At 33.8% G+C, this 15242-nt stretch overlaps 2 long non-coding RNA genes across 2 annotated transcripts in view; one reads left to right on the plus strand and one right to left on the minus strand.

Annotated features, from left to right (window-relative positions):
• The window catches only part of LOC134662851 (uncharacterized), a 29343-nt gene extending 23728 nt beyond the window's left edge, over positions 1-5615 (plus strand). Inside the window, exon 3 of the long non-coding RNA XR_010098084.1 lies at positions 5556-5615. This is a non-coding gene — a long non-coding RNA (uncharacterized LOC134662851). The remainder of the gene's footprint in view (positions 1-5555) is intronic.
• LOC134662859 (uncharacterized) overlaps positions 1-15242 on the minus strand; it is a 320585-nt gene that overhangs the window by 272965 nt on the left and 32378 nt on the right. The gene's annotated exons all lie outside the window — the stretch shown is intronic.

Genomic DNA, 15242 nt, shown 5'->3' on the forward strand with positions numbered 1-15242 from the left:
AGGTACCTATATATATCACTACACCTTTTAAAACCTGTCCCCCCCTTCCCCGCCGCACCTGTCAGTATTGTATGTATGTTCGCGATAAACTAAAAAACTGCTGAACAGATTTTCATGCGGTTTTTACCTATCGATAGAGTAGTTCTTGAGGAAGGTTTAGGTGTACTAATTTTTACAAGCAGATACCTACCAAAGATACCTTATTTTAAAGGAAAAAAATAAAACCCACCGTTTTGGGCAAGATTCGAACCTGCAACCTTTTGGAACACACCGGTTCAATCGCTCTTAACCAACTGAGCTACCGAAGTGTAATACAAGCGTCAGAATTTCTCCATTCCTTTCTTTTGTTTACACGCCTTAGGGAGGCGCAAAGCGACATCTGCCGTAAGAATATTCTGTCTTAACGGCACTGGAGTCTCAAATTATACTCGTATTGATAATTGGCCAGTAAAAATGTGCTAACTCATTTAAAAACTAATTTTTATCAAGCAGATAAACAAACGAACGAAAAACAAATGAAGGTTCTATTTTTCAAAATTTATTTCATTATCTATACATTTCTTTGGGTAATTTTTATACATATTTAATTACACAAACGGGTCTACCGCGATATAATTTAAAATTATATCGCGGTAGACCCGCTTGTGTAATTAAATATGTGTACAAAACGCGAGAGATTAAAGTGTTAATTTTTATACACCAAAATGCCTAGTATTAGGTACATATTTTCAGTTGTTTAGTTTATTTTCTTCAAATAAAAATGTTTTAACTTTGTTAAGTACCTAGGTACTGCTGGAGATTAAGTTTTGAAACTAATTTTATAGTATAAATACGAATGGACATTAAAATTCTAGCTTAAATTTATTCTCGAATGAAATTAGTTAAAACACTTAAACCTAAATCTTGTTACTTTGGAATCCACTTATAACTTTCACTAGTTTATTTAAATCATTATTATTTATATACTTAGCTGAAAAGTTTATAAATTTACTTATTGTGTTGTATTATTATTTAAATGTGTTTAAAATTACAACGTGGATAAATTACCTAGAATTTTAAAATAATGTCGTTGCATTTTTTTTCAATAACCGAAATTCTAAGTGGTTACTTACAAGTGAAGTTAATATTTAAAAAGCGCCTGGCGTCCGTTGGCTCGTTGCGTGGATGACATCCGAAAGATTGCGGGTCACTTCTGGATGCGATTAGCTCAGGATCGGGACAAGTGGCATACTAGAAGAGAGGCATATGCTCAGCAGTGGGCGATAAAGGGCTGATACTTATGATGATGATAATCGCGTTATTCGCTTCGTGCAAAGCGGGTGGTTGGGGAAGCCGAAACGATCGCAGCGCTTGATGTGGCCAATAATGACAAGATTGGTAACCGTATTTCTGTCAATTCCCATACTTCTCAGTTATTTTAGCTTTATAATCATACTTACGATAAAAATGGGACACGATAGCTATTGTGTGGTAAACTGCAATAATACTGGACGAAACAGTAATAGTAAATTTTATATATTTTCAACGCCGAGCTAGATATTAGCCTTTTATACCATATAGTACTATTCCAGGCTTAACAACGTAATGGCTAAACATTTTATCTAGTCTATGTCAACACAGAGTTTTTCTTGTACGTTAATAAAATAGTATGGCTAATACAGTGTACCAATATTAAGTGATTGTAATATTAGTTATTGAAAGCCCATCAAAAGCACACTTTTGGCATGTAGGGTTATCTGTCGTCTGTCACAAGTCACTCAAGTGTCACAACAGACATTGTGCCTATTAAGCGGGAGAACATAAATTTTTAACATAAAATGTGTTGATTAAAACCTGTGAAAAGGTCAAAGTTTTTATAATTGCAAGCATCGTACGTATCCCCAGGAAGAGGATCACTAAGCGAGTCATCAAAACATAGTGAAACATGCGTTTTTTCATTGAAACAACAACGAAGGAAATTGACCGAATAATATAAAATACACAGATAATTCTTACTGTTTTCACTAAAGCAAAAACCAGGTGTATTTAACATTAAATACGAATAGATTCCGCACATTGTTAAGTACATTATAGTAAATATTTTTAAGGAATAATCTTTATTTTGTTGCGCTCGCTATTTGACAGCGCCGACCACGTTGCGAACGCTAGGCGGCGCTGCCATCGTGCACGGTGCCAATCCCGGCATTTTGCCACGGCCCATGGGAGCCTGGGGTCCGCTTGGCAACTAATCCTAAGAATTGGCGTGGGGACTAGTCTTTACGAAAGGAAACACCGGAACGGGCGACACAACAGAAAACCACCGTGTCGCAGAAATAAAATATTTTTTAGCTTGTAAGATTTTTATTATTGTATGTATGTTAGTTTGTAAGGTATGTATATATCTATGGGCCTTAGTTGCCTGATAATAAATGATATTTGATTTGATTTGAAAGCGACTGCCGTCTGACCTTCCAACCTAGAAGGGAAACTAGGCCTTATTGGGGTTAGTCCGGTTTCCTCATGATGTTTTCCTTCACCGAAAGCGACTGGTAAATATTAAATGATATTTCGTAAGTAGGTAGGTACATAAATTTCGAAAAACTCATTGGTACGAGCCGAGGTTTGAACACGCGACCTCCGGATTGCAAGTCGCACACTCTTACCGCTAGGCCACCAGCGCTTATGCGATAATGATGAAGTTAATATAGTCAAGTGTATAATAATACCACATCCAAGCAACACGGCTTCCCGTCCAGTCCTCTTAGCAGAAGGTTCTTCATTACCTCCCAGACGAGGTAATAGCAGGGCCGACACACGCGAGCATAACCTCTTAATTTATAGAACGAAACTAATGAAATTCCTGAGCCAAGTTTATTGCTCGCGACAGCCCTAAGTACCTAACAATTTTCGGGTGCGCACGGTTCAGACGCTCTAATCGTTTCTTTAATTATTTCTAAATTAATGTTTTGTCTTTGGCACGGTAATTCTGCCGGATATCCGCCGGAATGAAATAAATTCTTGCTAACAAGTGCGTTCCACCAATTTGACGCGGAATTCCCTGTAAAATGGAATTAAATTTGCCTCCGTTTTGGCGAAAGGGAAAACATGAGCTTTTTAACAAGAGCCTTCATTAACCTTATGAAAGCTTAAGAAATCTTTTGCAAGTAGATACTAAATGGCTATATACATAGTTAAATATATAGTATGCATGAATTAATGGTATATTTTTTATTAATACAGAATTATCCATAAAGGAAAGTAGCCTGTGTTACATTGTAAATAATATCTCTTCTCTTTCCGACCACATAATATTTAATTACACTCTTAGTAGGTATGCAGATAAATAAGGTTTCAAAGATACAAAAAATATTTACAAGCAAGACCTCTGTATAATAGTTAAGAAATAGTAAGATAGGTATTAAAACAAGTTTAAGCTTGTCTTGACCCAAATGTTTTATAGTGAAAAAGTATCTGAAATTGTAAATTTAAAGGAAAAGCATCTGATACAATGAAGCATACATAGATATATCCCTCAATACAACAAAAATACAATAACAAGCAACAACGGTTGCACTCCGGGAGTGCCGATAGAAGTGAAAACTCACCTCACTATGTTAACGACGCCCGGTAACACGATACATACGTTTAGCGGAGGTATTCTATTTATTTATTATATATTATTATCATTCTCAAATGAGATCACACTTTTTCATTGACATGTTTATTTACATACTGCCATGACAACGTCAAATTATTTGAACATAGGTGTAAAGAGTCTTAAAAAGGAGTCCGCAACATAAATGTCAAATAACATTGAGTTTTTCTTTATAGATTTAAATGCCATTTAAATTATGAGTGGCCACCTTACGGGGCTTACGGTCACGTGATCGCCTTACGCCCCTTACGGTCACGTGATCGCCTTACGCTGTCTCGAGTTTATCATTTTTTTCCCACCTCAAAAAGTGCCCAGCGCCGCTAAAGAAGTTTTCACTTCAATAAAAATTATTTACAAAAAATAACTGGCGTAATGTTGACAAACAAATCTAAAGAGCAGTCAATTACTTGAAAAAAAATAAACAGGTGCTTAGTGATTGTTATAATTTTTGAATACCCGTTAAAATAAAACAAACTTCCGACACTCCGGGTCGACTTAATTGGGAAACAAAGAAACATTTCTTGCTGAGAGTCTACAAATCTACCGCGCTTGCTATAAATGCAACAACTTAACTTGAAAGTTCATTAAATTGTGTGTTTTATTCCATTAATAATACGGTTCGTAATTGAACAAATTTTAAATATAACTTACTGCGTAATAGGTGTCTACAAATCCAGGCTTTATTAGAATTTCGTCTAACAATGATGTTTGAAAACGCCGACTAATGCGAAAGGGTAACTGACAGACAACTTCCGGTGTTCCAAGTCATTAAATATAAGCGGATACAGTCAACATGAATGTTGCAAACCATATACCTACATAATCTTAATAAGGTAGGTTTAAAAAAAACTTGTTCCACAAAATGAGCAACGAAAACTAAATTATGTATTTTTCACATTGTCTAAATTAATCCGTTATTTTATAGAGCGACAAAGTGTTATTACTGCATGGTACATTCACTTAAGGGCCTACTGCAGCCGCGTCTGGCGCTTCGTAAACCACGCCCGCTAGTTCTTCCCTCCCCGCTAACACGCACACATGGAAACGCTTCGCGCCGCACGTGAAGTTTGTGTGAACCTTTAGCACCATCTAACGTTACAGAAGTTAACTACCATTATACGCGGTCGCTGCGGTCGGCCAGAAACTTAAATTCGGAAAAAATTTAAACAGATGGCGTTGTTACTTGTTCATAATAGCAAACAATAAAATAATTAATTAATAAATCTGAATATTTATTGTTGTTTTGGAAGATGTTAACAGCATAGAAGCAGCAGCGTATATAGCATATAAGTTAAGAGTATTGATAATAAGAAAATAGCACAAGAACAGAAAAGAGATTATTTTTGATAAAATATGATGAAAACAGATTTACTTGATTACGCTCACCTGACTTTGCGGTCACTAAATGCAAATTTCAACCTTATTGTTATGGGGTTACAATATCCCTGGGGTTGCAGGCGTCCATAGTCGTTATTATTATAAATACTTTGGTTGAAATGCTTTTTAACCCTCGAATTTTTCATAGGTACAGTCACCTGCAATAATATGTTACTCTTCGACGGCCGCAAAAATATGTGACACGCTCGCTCTTATGGCTCTACAAATAAGATCTAACATGATCTACCGCAAAACGGCCTTCGGTGTGTAACATATTATTGCAGCTGACTGTACTCGTATTCATTGTTGTATAGGTAGGTATTAATATCTTTTATCCGATCGATTTGCATTTATTTGAAATAAATCACAGTGTTTAGTTTATGTTTTATTGAATAAGAGATTATTTAGGTATGTAATGAATACAGGGTGCCTTTTTGAAACACTCATTTTTAGGGTTCCGTAGCCAAATGGCAAAAAACGGAACCCTTATAGATTAGTCATGTCTGTCTGTCTGTCTGTCCGTCTGTCCGTCCGTATGTCACAGCCACTTTTTTCCGAAACTATAAGAACTATACTGTTCAAACTTGGTAAGTAGATGTATTCTGTGAACCGCATTAAGATTTTCACACAAAAATAGAAAAAAAAAATTTTTTTGGGGGTTCCCCTTACTTAGAACTGAAACTCAAAAATTTTTTTTTCATCAAACCCATACGTGTGGGGTATCTATGGATAGGTCTTCAAAAATGATATTGAGGTTTCTAACATCATTTTTTTCTAAACTGAATAGTTTGCGCGAGACACACTTCCGAAGTGGTAAAATGTGTGTCCCCCCCCCTGTAACTTCTAAAATAAGAGAATGATAAAACTAAAAAAAAATTTATGATGTACATTACCATGCAAACTTCCACCGAAAATTGGTTTGAACAAGATCTAGTAAGTAGTTTTTTTTAATACGTCATAAATCCCCTAAATACGGAACCCTTCATGGGCGAGTCCGACTCGCACTTGGCCGCTTTTTCTGGATAATTTTGAATTTCAATTGTCAGGGGTACATTATTTTTTAATACATTTTACAACGACAACAAACAAAAGTTCAAATTCGCCGTATTTTTATTACCCGGGTCGATCGCAACAAAATAGAAAATCATGTTTTTCAAATCTAAGCGTTATTGTAATTTATCTCAAATAACCAAAAAGTCAATCTGACTAGAACTTAAAAACGAACTGAATTATTTTAATATGTCGATTAGTCTTGGTGACCCAGGAGAATTTTTTTTTGTATCCCATATAAAGAGAGCGTATCCCAATCGCGTATCGGTTTTGGTTTGTACTTATAAGTGTGAAAAATATATTCTACCATATACGAAGGATGTGTGTTTTTTCATGTTTTATGTGTCTTTTTGTACAATAAAGTGTTTTACTGCTACTTAATATATCATATTAACGATTAACTAAAACGGTATTTACATCTAATTTAACTGGTAAATTATTAAAGTCCGCTAAAATTAATATATACTTATTCAAAAAAATATTTTTTAATATGTCCCAAAATCATGGCTCATTTTTTAAGTCTCCTGACTTACCAAACATATCGCAACGAAGGCAAGGGTACAACGCAGTTACTTTTTTAGTCGCCGACCATTTTATCCGGGGTACGAAAAGAGGTATTAGATTTATCCTGGGTCTAATATGTTATAAAAACATAGTTTTTTGAAAAATGTTCGTAGGTAGTACACAAAATTTACATTTTCTTTTAAATGTGATTTGGGTGATCGTTCTCCCTGGTGACTTTTCTGGTGACCCAAGAGACATCAATTTTATTATGACTCAGGAGACTTTTTTTCTATGCACTTTGATTTTTTTGATGCGCTAATTTTGTAATCTAAAATAACTTTAAACTGCTGATATACTTATATCACTTTGCTGATGAGTGGAAGTGGAATTGAAACTTAATTTATTGTTCTCTCCCTTGACATTTTGGCATACATTTGACATGCTGCAGTGCACTCCTAACGTTAATAAAGACATAATTTTTAGAAAAAGCTTTAGGAAAACTCACTCTTGAGCTTAAAACGATTAAGTCCTTATCATATTATGTTAGATTTTTAGTACAGACCCCAAATCAGTGAAAATGTCTCTTAGCCAACTAAATTTGTCTCTGGGAAAAGTACGATATCCCTAAAAATTGTACGTACATTTCGCATTTTTCTGAAGGAACGGAATTCATAAATTGGGTTATTATTATTTTTTCAGATTATTTGATTGCATTGACATATCACCAAGATAGATAGAACATTTAAGTTACCAGAAGAAAAGCATTTGTGTTCTTTTATACAGTGTGGAAAAAGTAGGTTCGATTCCCGGGCGCGACTAAGCGAATTTAAAAAAAACAACGTGTTGCATTCCGGGAGTGCCGACAGAAGTGAAAACTCAATGACTAGTCCAAAATGTCTGCAGCACTATGTATAATTGACCCATCCTCCTTTCTATTGAAAACTTTTGGTTCCGAAATTGCTGGTCAGTGAGCTTGTTTAAAATTCGTAATTCAAATTTATAGCGTTAATTTTTTAAAATTCGAATAGAAATTGTAAAGTTACCTTGCAGACCTCGCATCTAAATATATTTGGTCATGATATTTTGAGTTTTATTCACCAGTACTAGAGTTCACTTTTATTAGCGATTTCATCAAGATGTAGCTTTATTGAATTATATTTGAGTGATATAAAGTTATAATACTGTGAGATCCTCATATTTCAGCCCGTACAAGATTATAACCTTTTTCATGTAATGTCATTGAGTTTTTCTTTATTGATTTAAATGCCATCTAAATGATTGGCCATCTAAACCTTACGGTCACATGATCGCCTTACGCTGTCTCGAGTTTATCATTTTTTCCCCACCTCAAAAAGTGCCTAGCGCCGCTAAAGAAGTTTTCACTTCAAAAATCTTTGAATGCAGTTGTTTCTTTAAAAAACAATAATGTTTCATTTAAGTAAAATGAGCAAACTTAAGGTTTTAAGGCACTTTCCCTCCAGGGCCCATAATTTTTTTCCACCCGGTAGTAGACAACTATTTTTTTCGACTAAATGAAGTTTTATTAGATAAATCGTTGATCACATGGTTCGTTTCACACATCACATCAAATCGTTTGTCATCACAATCAAAATTTGTCAAAAGTAATGAAATTTATGCCAAAAAAACATAAATAAAACATATAAATTCAACACATTTTTTTAATAAAAATCTTTTTCGATGATATAAAAAGCGGCCAAGTGCGAGTCGGACTCGCCCATGAAGGGTTCCGTATTTAGGCGATTTATGACGTATAAAAAAAAAACTACTTACTAGATCTCGTTCAAACCAATTTTCGGTGGAAGTTTACATGGTAATGTACATCATATATTTTTTTTAGTTTTGTCATTCTCTTATTTTAGAAGTTACAGGGGGGGGGGGACACACATTTTACCACTTTGGAAGTGTCTCTCGCGCAAACTATTCAGTTTAGAAAAAAATGATATTAGAAACCTCAATATCATTTTTGAAGACCTATCCATAGATACCCCACACGTATGGGTTTGATGAAAAAAAAAATTTTTGAGTTTCAGTTCGAAGTATGGGGAACCCCAAAAATTTATTGTTTTTTTTTCTATTTTTGTGTGAGAATATATCTACTTACCAAGTTTCAACAGTATAGTTCTTATAGTTTCGGAGAAAAGTGGCTGTGACATACGGACGGACAGACAGACGGACAGACGGACAGACGGACAGACAGACAGACATGACGAATCTATAAGGGTTCCGTTTTTTGCCATTTGGCTACGGAACCCTAAAAAGAACATCGACAAATTATGTTCAAAGAATTAATATCAAAACAGATGTCATAATTAGGATTGGCTACTTTAAGAAAGGGACAGAGAGATTTAATCCTCTCGCTCTGCACGTTTTTCTCATTCCTCCTTGTCAAGCCAAAATAAACTATAAAATGATAGTAACACAGTACATTGTAATATTCACTTTTTCCACGGTATCATGTCATTGTAAATTACTTATGTGAAATTGTAGTGGCGTGCGACTTTCAAACCGGAGGTCACGGGTTCGAACCCCGCCGGCCCGTGCAAGTGAGTTTTTGTAAGTAGGGACCTTTTTTTAGTGGTACTTAAATATAATAACTTTTCGTATTATTGAAATAAAATATTTTATTCAAACAAACTTAATAATATAATAATTAAAACGAATAATATCAATTAGTTTTTAATATTTATTCATATATTTTAAATTATTTGAGCATGAAACATACTAGATTTATTTTTATCATTACAATAGAAAAAAAGCAAAAAATATATTCTTATAGATATTTTATTTTCAAACAAAAATAAAGCAAAAAGTTACGGTTAGATTCTGATGACTAAATACCAAACAGCTACCGATACATTTCAATGTCTGTCGAAATTTCCTAACCCGTTGTAACTGACAAAGAGTATAGATTTCGACGTAGCATGACGTAGCCTAGCAAACACGCACACATGCGTAACGTATAGGCCTGTAAGAAGGCACAATCATAGGTTTACCTCCGATTCCGTTACTACTCAATGGAGTTACGACTCAACGTTTATTGGATATTAAAATTTTACGTAATTCGGAGCGCTGCGCGAAGTGACATAGGTCTTACCTCTTTGAGGCACGACGGCCATCTAACATTACTGGCATAAAGGATGCATTTATGACTTTGACGCATGACAGAATGAGAAACCGAACTGCGTAAAATGGGCGTTTGCTGTTGAATTCATAAAATCAAAAATCGATAATAAATCCATCGGTAAAGGATAATAAGTTAATATTTAGTTCTTTGAAAGTTAAGACGAGATGAAAACCTTTGCTGTAAGGTGGGTTGTGCTGGATATGGATGTGTTTTCTAGTTGCACGAAGCTAAAACCGAAAAATGAACACGTAAGTTTGGATTTATTTTCTATCGAGAAAATTTTAAGCATTCGTGTTTCGACTACTACGAAATCTCTTATCATATAGTCAAGAAACATATATCCGAAAATCACTACTGTTTGTTTCCGGGGCTAGCCACTGCCACCTTTCTAAGATCCTGTTATTTTTCGATGCACGGCCTTAATACAAACATTACCAACCCAACCACTTGCCAAAGGAGCGTAATGTTACCCTTGAAACGTCAGGATAATTAATAAATAATAAATACAAGTACAAGCGAAAAACTTTTAGTTTAATTAGTGAGTGAAGATCGAGAATATTAAAGATATTGATATGGTTTTCAGTTTAACACCCCCTGACACTGACTAAATAAAATAACCGACTTGGTTTTACATTACATCTCAAAACTTTTTTCTAGGAGTAGAATTGCATTGCGAGCAACTTGCAACTTCTTACACATGTAAGTAATGTTTTTATGGGATACTATTTTTACTAAACATTTTGCAATATCTAAATCGCTTCCGTCCGTGTATCAAACAGCACACAATTACTAAAAAGTTATCAAAGAAACAAACAGTAAATTTTGATGATGAATCATTGAAAGAATTAAAAGGATTGCTATTGGGGTGAAAGTTGCAACGCAAATCATTAGAGTAATTGTTAAGATTGAAAATTAAAATTGGTCGATTACTTACTTACTTTCAATTTTAATTTGAAATTTCCCCTTTGAATAAAGTTTCTTCCTGTTTTGAAAAGGATAAATGAAATATCTTCTTTTTATCATGTCAGCAATTAATTTGTTAAGTAATTGAGTTGCCAAAAAAATTCAAGAAAGTTTGTTATTCCAGCTAGCAATTTTGGGAACAATGCGATTTATAAATATGATTTATTTAAACTAATATTATTTTAAAATTGCATTACACACAATATTCCTACACACTAATTTAAAGCAAGCTAACACGTATTTAAATGCTAATTAGACCTACATAACTGTCAACTAAATTATAATCAGATTGCTGGTTGGGGTGTCTCAGGTTTTCAGTGGCTCAAATAACAAATAACACAGGTGTTTGTATTTTTAATTATTGTATTTTTAATTAAAAAGGTCAAATATATACCTATATTGTATTTTTAATTAAAAAGGTCAAAAAACAACTTCGATTTTTATCCTTGCCTAAACTTACTTACAAGATGCCTAAGAAGATAAAACTACAAGCATAGAATAAAGAATAGAATTTAGTTTTTTTGCACCTCCTAATTATATCATTTTTCATTTCTCCACTACCTAAAGGTTGTCTGGAAGAGATCGCTTTTTAACGATAAGGCCACCTGTTGTTTACCTCTGTCTTCATGTATTATTTGTGTTTTCATGTACATTTATTCTGAGGTTGTGCAGTAATTAGGATTTGTATTGTATTGTATTGTAAAGAATATCTCAAATCCTCTTTTAAATATAAAAACTTATTGAATCAGGTAAAACTTTAAAATTTAAACGATTTGAAAGGTCCCCGGCCTTTATTTCAGACAAAAGATTGCTACCGTACATTGCCAATTTGAATGTATCAATACGAGTACGTCTATTCTTTAGTCTAGACCAATTCAACGGTGTAGAGATTGAATACGAATGAAGCTAAATATTTCGTGAGTGATTTAGTCTCTTCAAGATGTTCAAAAATGGTCTGTCTCTTCCAAATCCTAAAGAGCCAAACAACATTCCATATTGCTTGTCTGATTTTTCGGTCGTGGCGTACCTAATAAAAATGATTCTTCTTTTAATATTTTGGCACAGATTACAACTTATATAATTAGTGGGGGAAGTATTTGTATTTTTGTATTTTAATTTATTTATGTCTTTATTGACTAACTTACATTAACAGCTATACCAAACATGTAATTTATAAACATAATTTTTTTTTATTAATAAATGCTATACTATATACATGAGTTACATGACTGTCGAAATTATGATAGTCGTGGGTGTGGAGTATAAGTGTAATGTGGCCTTCGCCAATCTTGCGTATATTCTTTGCTATAGTGACAAATGTCCGAGGTTTTTCAATTCAACGAGAATTTCAGTTAAAAATTACTACATAAGTTACAAAATAAGCGTAGGTAGTTCAATAATGAAGTGGTATTTAACCCTTTATAGGGCACAATAAGATATTACCTATGTATAAGGAAAAAAATACCACCTTAGTAGTAGTAGAGTAGAGTAGAGTTTTTAGGAGTTTAAGGTTATAATATGGCTTAAATTGAAGATTTTTTTATAATTTGGACAGTTAAAGGGTTAAGTAATGATTTAATAAAATAGAAACCATCGAACTACTTTTGCGTGAAAAGTCAAACAGCACCCGCAACGTCACGACTGGACTAAGTACACTACCATCGACTGGACCTATGTGGCTACCTGGCTACCACCATTCGGGACTGACATAAACGCTTTCGAGAACGTAACTTACTTTCTATACAACTCGCTCGTACTCGCAGATTAGTGCGAGCGAGATGTACAGAAAGTAAATTACTTAATACGTTAGCGTATAGGTATGGTAGTTTTGTGTCTGTGTGTCAGCACTGTCAGTGTCTAATTTTACGGGTACTTATGTCTTCACAATAAAGTTTTGAGTTTTTAAGTAAACTGTGTGGACGATGGTGCTGAAAAACTCTTATAAAACCGCAATCTCTAACTGTCGCTGCCGATGATGGATTAACTGAAAGTTACATTAACCGGCTATTAATCTCAATCAACACTAATCGCTTTAACTAACCTCGTTACAAACTTTCATCGCTAATTAGCACGTTACAATCTTCACTTTTCCATTGAAAAAGTTGAGAGCTTTTACTTTCATTTTTATTTTACTTGTTTTATTAAGTTTTTTTTTTACTTTTTTCTATTGTAAAAATAAGCACATGCAATGTGCAGACACACACGTCTGCAGCAGCTAAAAATATTTCAATCAAATGAAAAATCAAATGTACTAAAAATATATTTATCTAAAGTTATATCTGAACTTTTCTGAAACTTTCAGGAGAGAGCGCAAAAGGGTATTATGAAAATAAATTACTTTAACTTTGCTAACTTTAAAAGTGCTGCAAAACAAAGCAAAGCTAAACTAACTAAAAACTGAGCTTGTCCTATCGTAACGATGAGAAACTTTGGAAAGTAAAATTCTGATGTTCGTTTAATTTATTGTTATGATAAGTTGTTTGCATGTTTCATTTTAATTTCAAGGGCAACCAAAAAGTAGGTAAGATTAGTGTAATACTAAAATACTGCAACGTATTGTGATAGTAGTACTGTAAACGAGAGTCTAATAAAAACCCAACGCGGAGCGGAGGACATTGTAAGATTCGAGTTTGTAGGTAATAAATAATCTTACACCCGAGAACATACAATGTTTTCACACTTCTTGTTCAATTCTTACACAGTGGTTATTATATAGACAAATAAGCACAGGGCCCGATTCGAATTTTGTAATAGACGTCTATTAGATATCTTTTAGACATCGCCAAGATACGATAACGATATGTTTAAAATCTAACCTGTCAAATTTGACATTTCCGCGATTCTGGAGATACTCTTGAACGATTTCCACAAGATATTACTTAGAGATCTAATTCACATCTAATAGATATCTAACACGATCTATCGTAAAAGTGACATTGGTTGCCGGAATTGCGCTGCAAAAGAGAACTAGTAGAAATCTAAACTATAACGTATCTAGAATGGATCTAGTACGTGTCGTCTCTTGTGAATATCTTGAAGTTTGAATACGGCAGACACTTAAGAAACATATTTTCAGTGGATATCTAACTGGCTAGAGAACGATCCTTTAGTATGGTGATTTGGTATACTTTAAAAGATAATTTATATTAATCTAGTACCTAATGCCTATGCTTCGGGATTAATTTAACCCAACCATAACCTAAACCTAAATATAGCCGCAGTTTTCACTCGGGCTTGGAATTATTCAATACACACGCTCCTAACAATCGTTGGGAGCACGTGCGTTGCGAATTTACTATGTCTTATACAATAAGGTGTCCTCAAACGCCAGGGAGAACAACAATCACATTAGGAATAAGCCAATTTTGAGCAATTCAACACTGTAAGTTTAATCAATTATTATGTGTATTAAAGTACTTCATCTGTAAGGAGTTTTATCAAAAATTGTATACTTAATACAAGCTTGAAACCCTTTTGATTTTTCTTTAGAAGAGTAATTTAAATAAGGAACGATATTTTATATTCATTGTAATGTACTTTTAGTAGTTACAAGTATCAACTTTGCGATACAAAACATTAATCTTATTAAGATAAAGGAAGAATATTTATTTAAATATTTTCATGATTTTAACGTCATCAACGGCTATCAAAACATTGTTTATAATTATTTGGTTCTGCAGAAAGTGTCATACTTAATTTGAACTTATACTCTCAGCTAGGTCAATAACGTTACTGAACACTGAACAGACTGTCCTCTCCGACACAAGGTGTCTCCGACAGGCGGTAAATTATGTACTTTACAGTGTTCCGAACCAATTTCATAAGCCGAAGATTGCGATGAGGCGATCTGTGGCTTTATATATTTATTAAGGCTTAGATATTTGATTTGGGACTGGGGAGTTCATGCGGTAAGCAAGTGATAAACTTATATACAAAATTATACGGATTAGAGCATACAAGATATAGAAAGTGGTAAATGGAATCGAGTCTAGTGGTATGATTGTTAAGCTTGGAGTACCACAGGGTTCAATTGTATGACCTTTCCTCTTCCTTGTATATATAAATGATTTGCCAAAACTTGTAAAGAATGTGAGATAGCTGACATTAATATTAAATTAGGTATATTTCTTACTTATCACCTTATGTTTCTTATACAATCTGATGAAATAACGAACGTTTGAACGTTTACTTTATTCAAAAGTTTTTCTAGGTTTTACATCAGCGTTTTGTTACGATTTCTTAATATTATTTACGAGTACAACGTTAGGTATTTGTTACTAATTATGTCATTTTGAAACGGATAAACAGAATCATCATTCAATAGCCTATCTTTAAAAATTCTAAAGTTTAAATACCCGAAAGCTTATCAAGTGTAAAATTAATTTCGCGACTCCGCATAGTTCGTGGGCGGCGTCGTGAGAGCATGAAATAAGTACCAGGAACTTGAAGAATACTTCAGTTACTTTGGGAAACTTTATAGAGTATAAAATTAGAAAGAGATTTTATAATATGTAGTAGGTAATGTCAATGGAAGTCGGGTGACTTAAAAATATGGTTAATCGGAAAAGC

This window comes from Cydia amplana, chromosome 3 (genome assembly GCF_948474715.1).
Source record: "Cydia amplana chromosome 3, ilCydAmpl1.1, whole genome shotgun sequence".
In the NCBI taxonomy this organism is placed as follows: Eukaryota; Metazoa; Arthropoda; class Insecta; order Lepidoptera; family Tortricidae; genus Cydia; species Cydia amplana.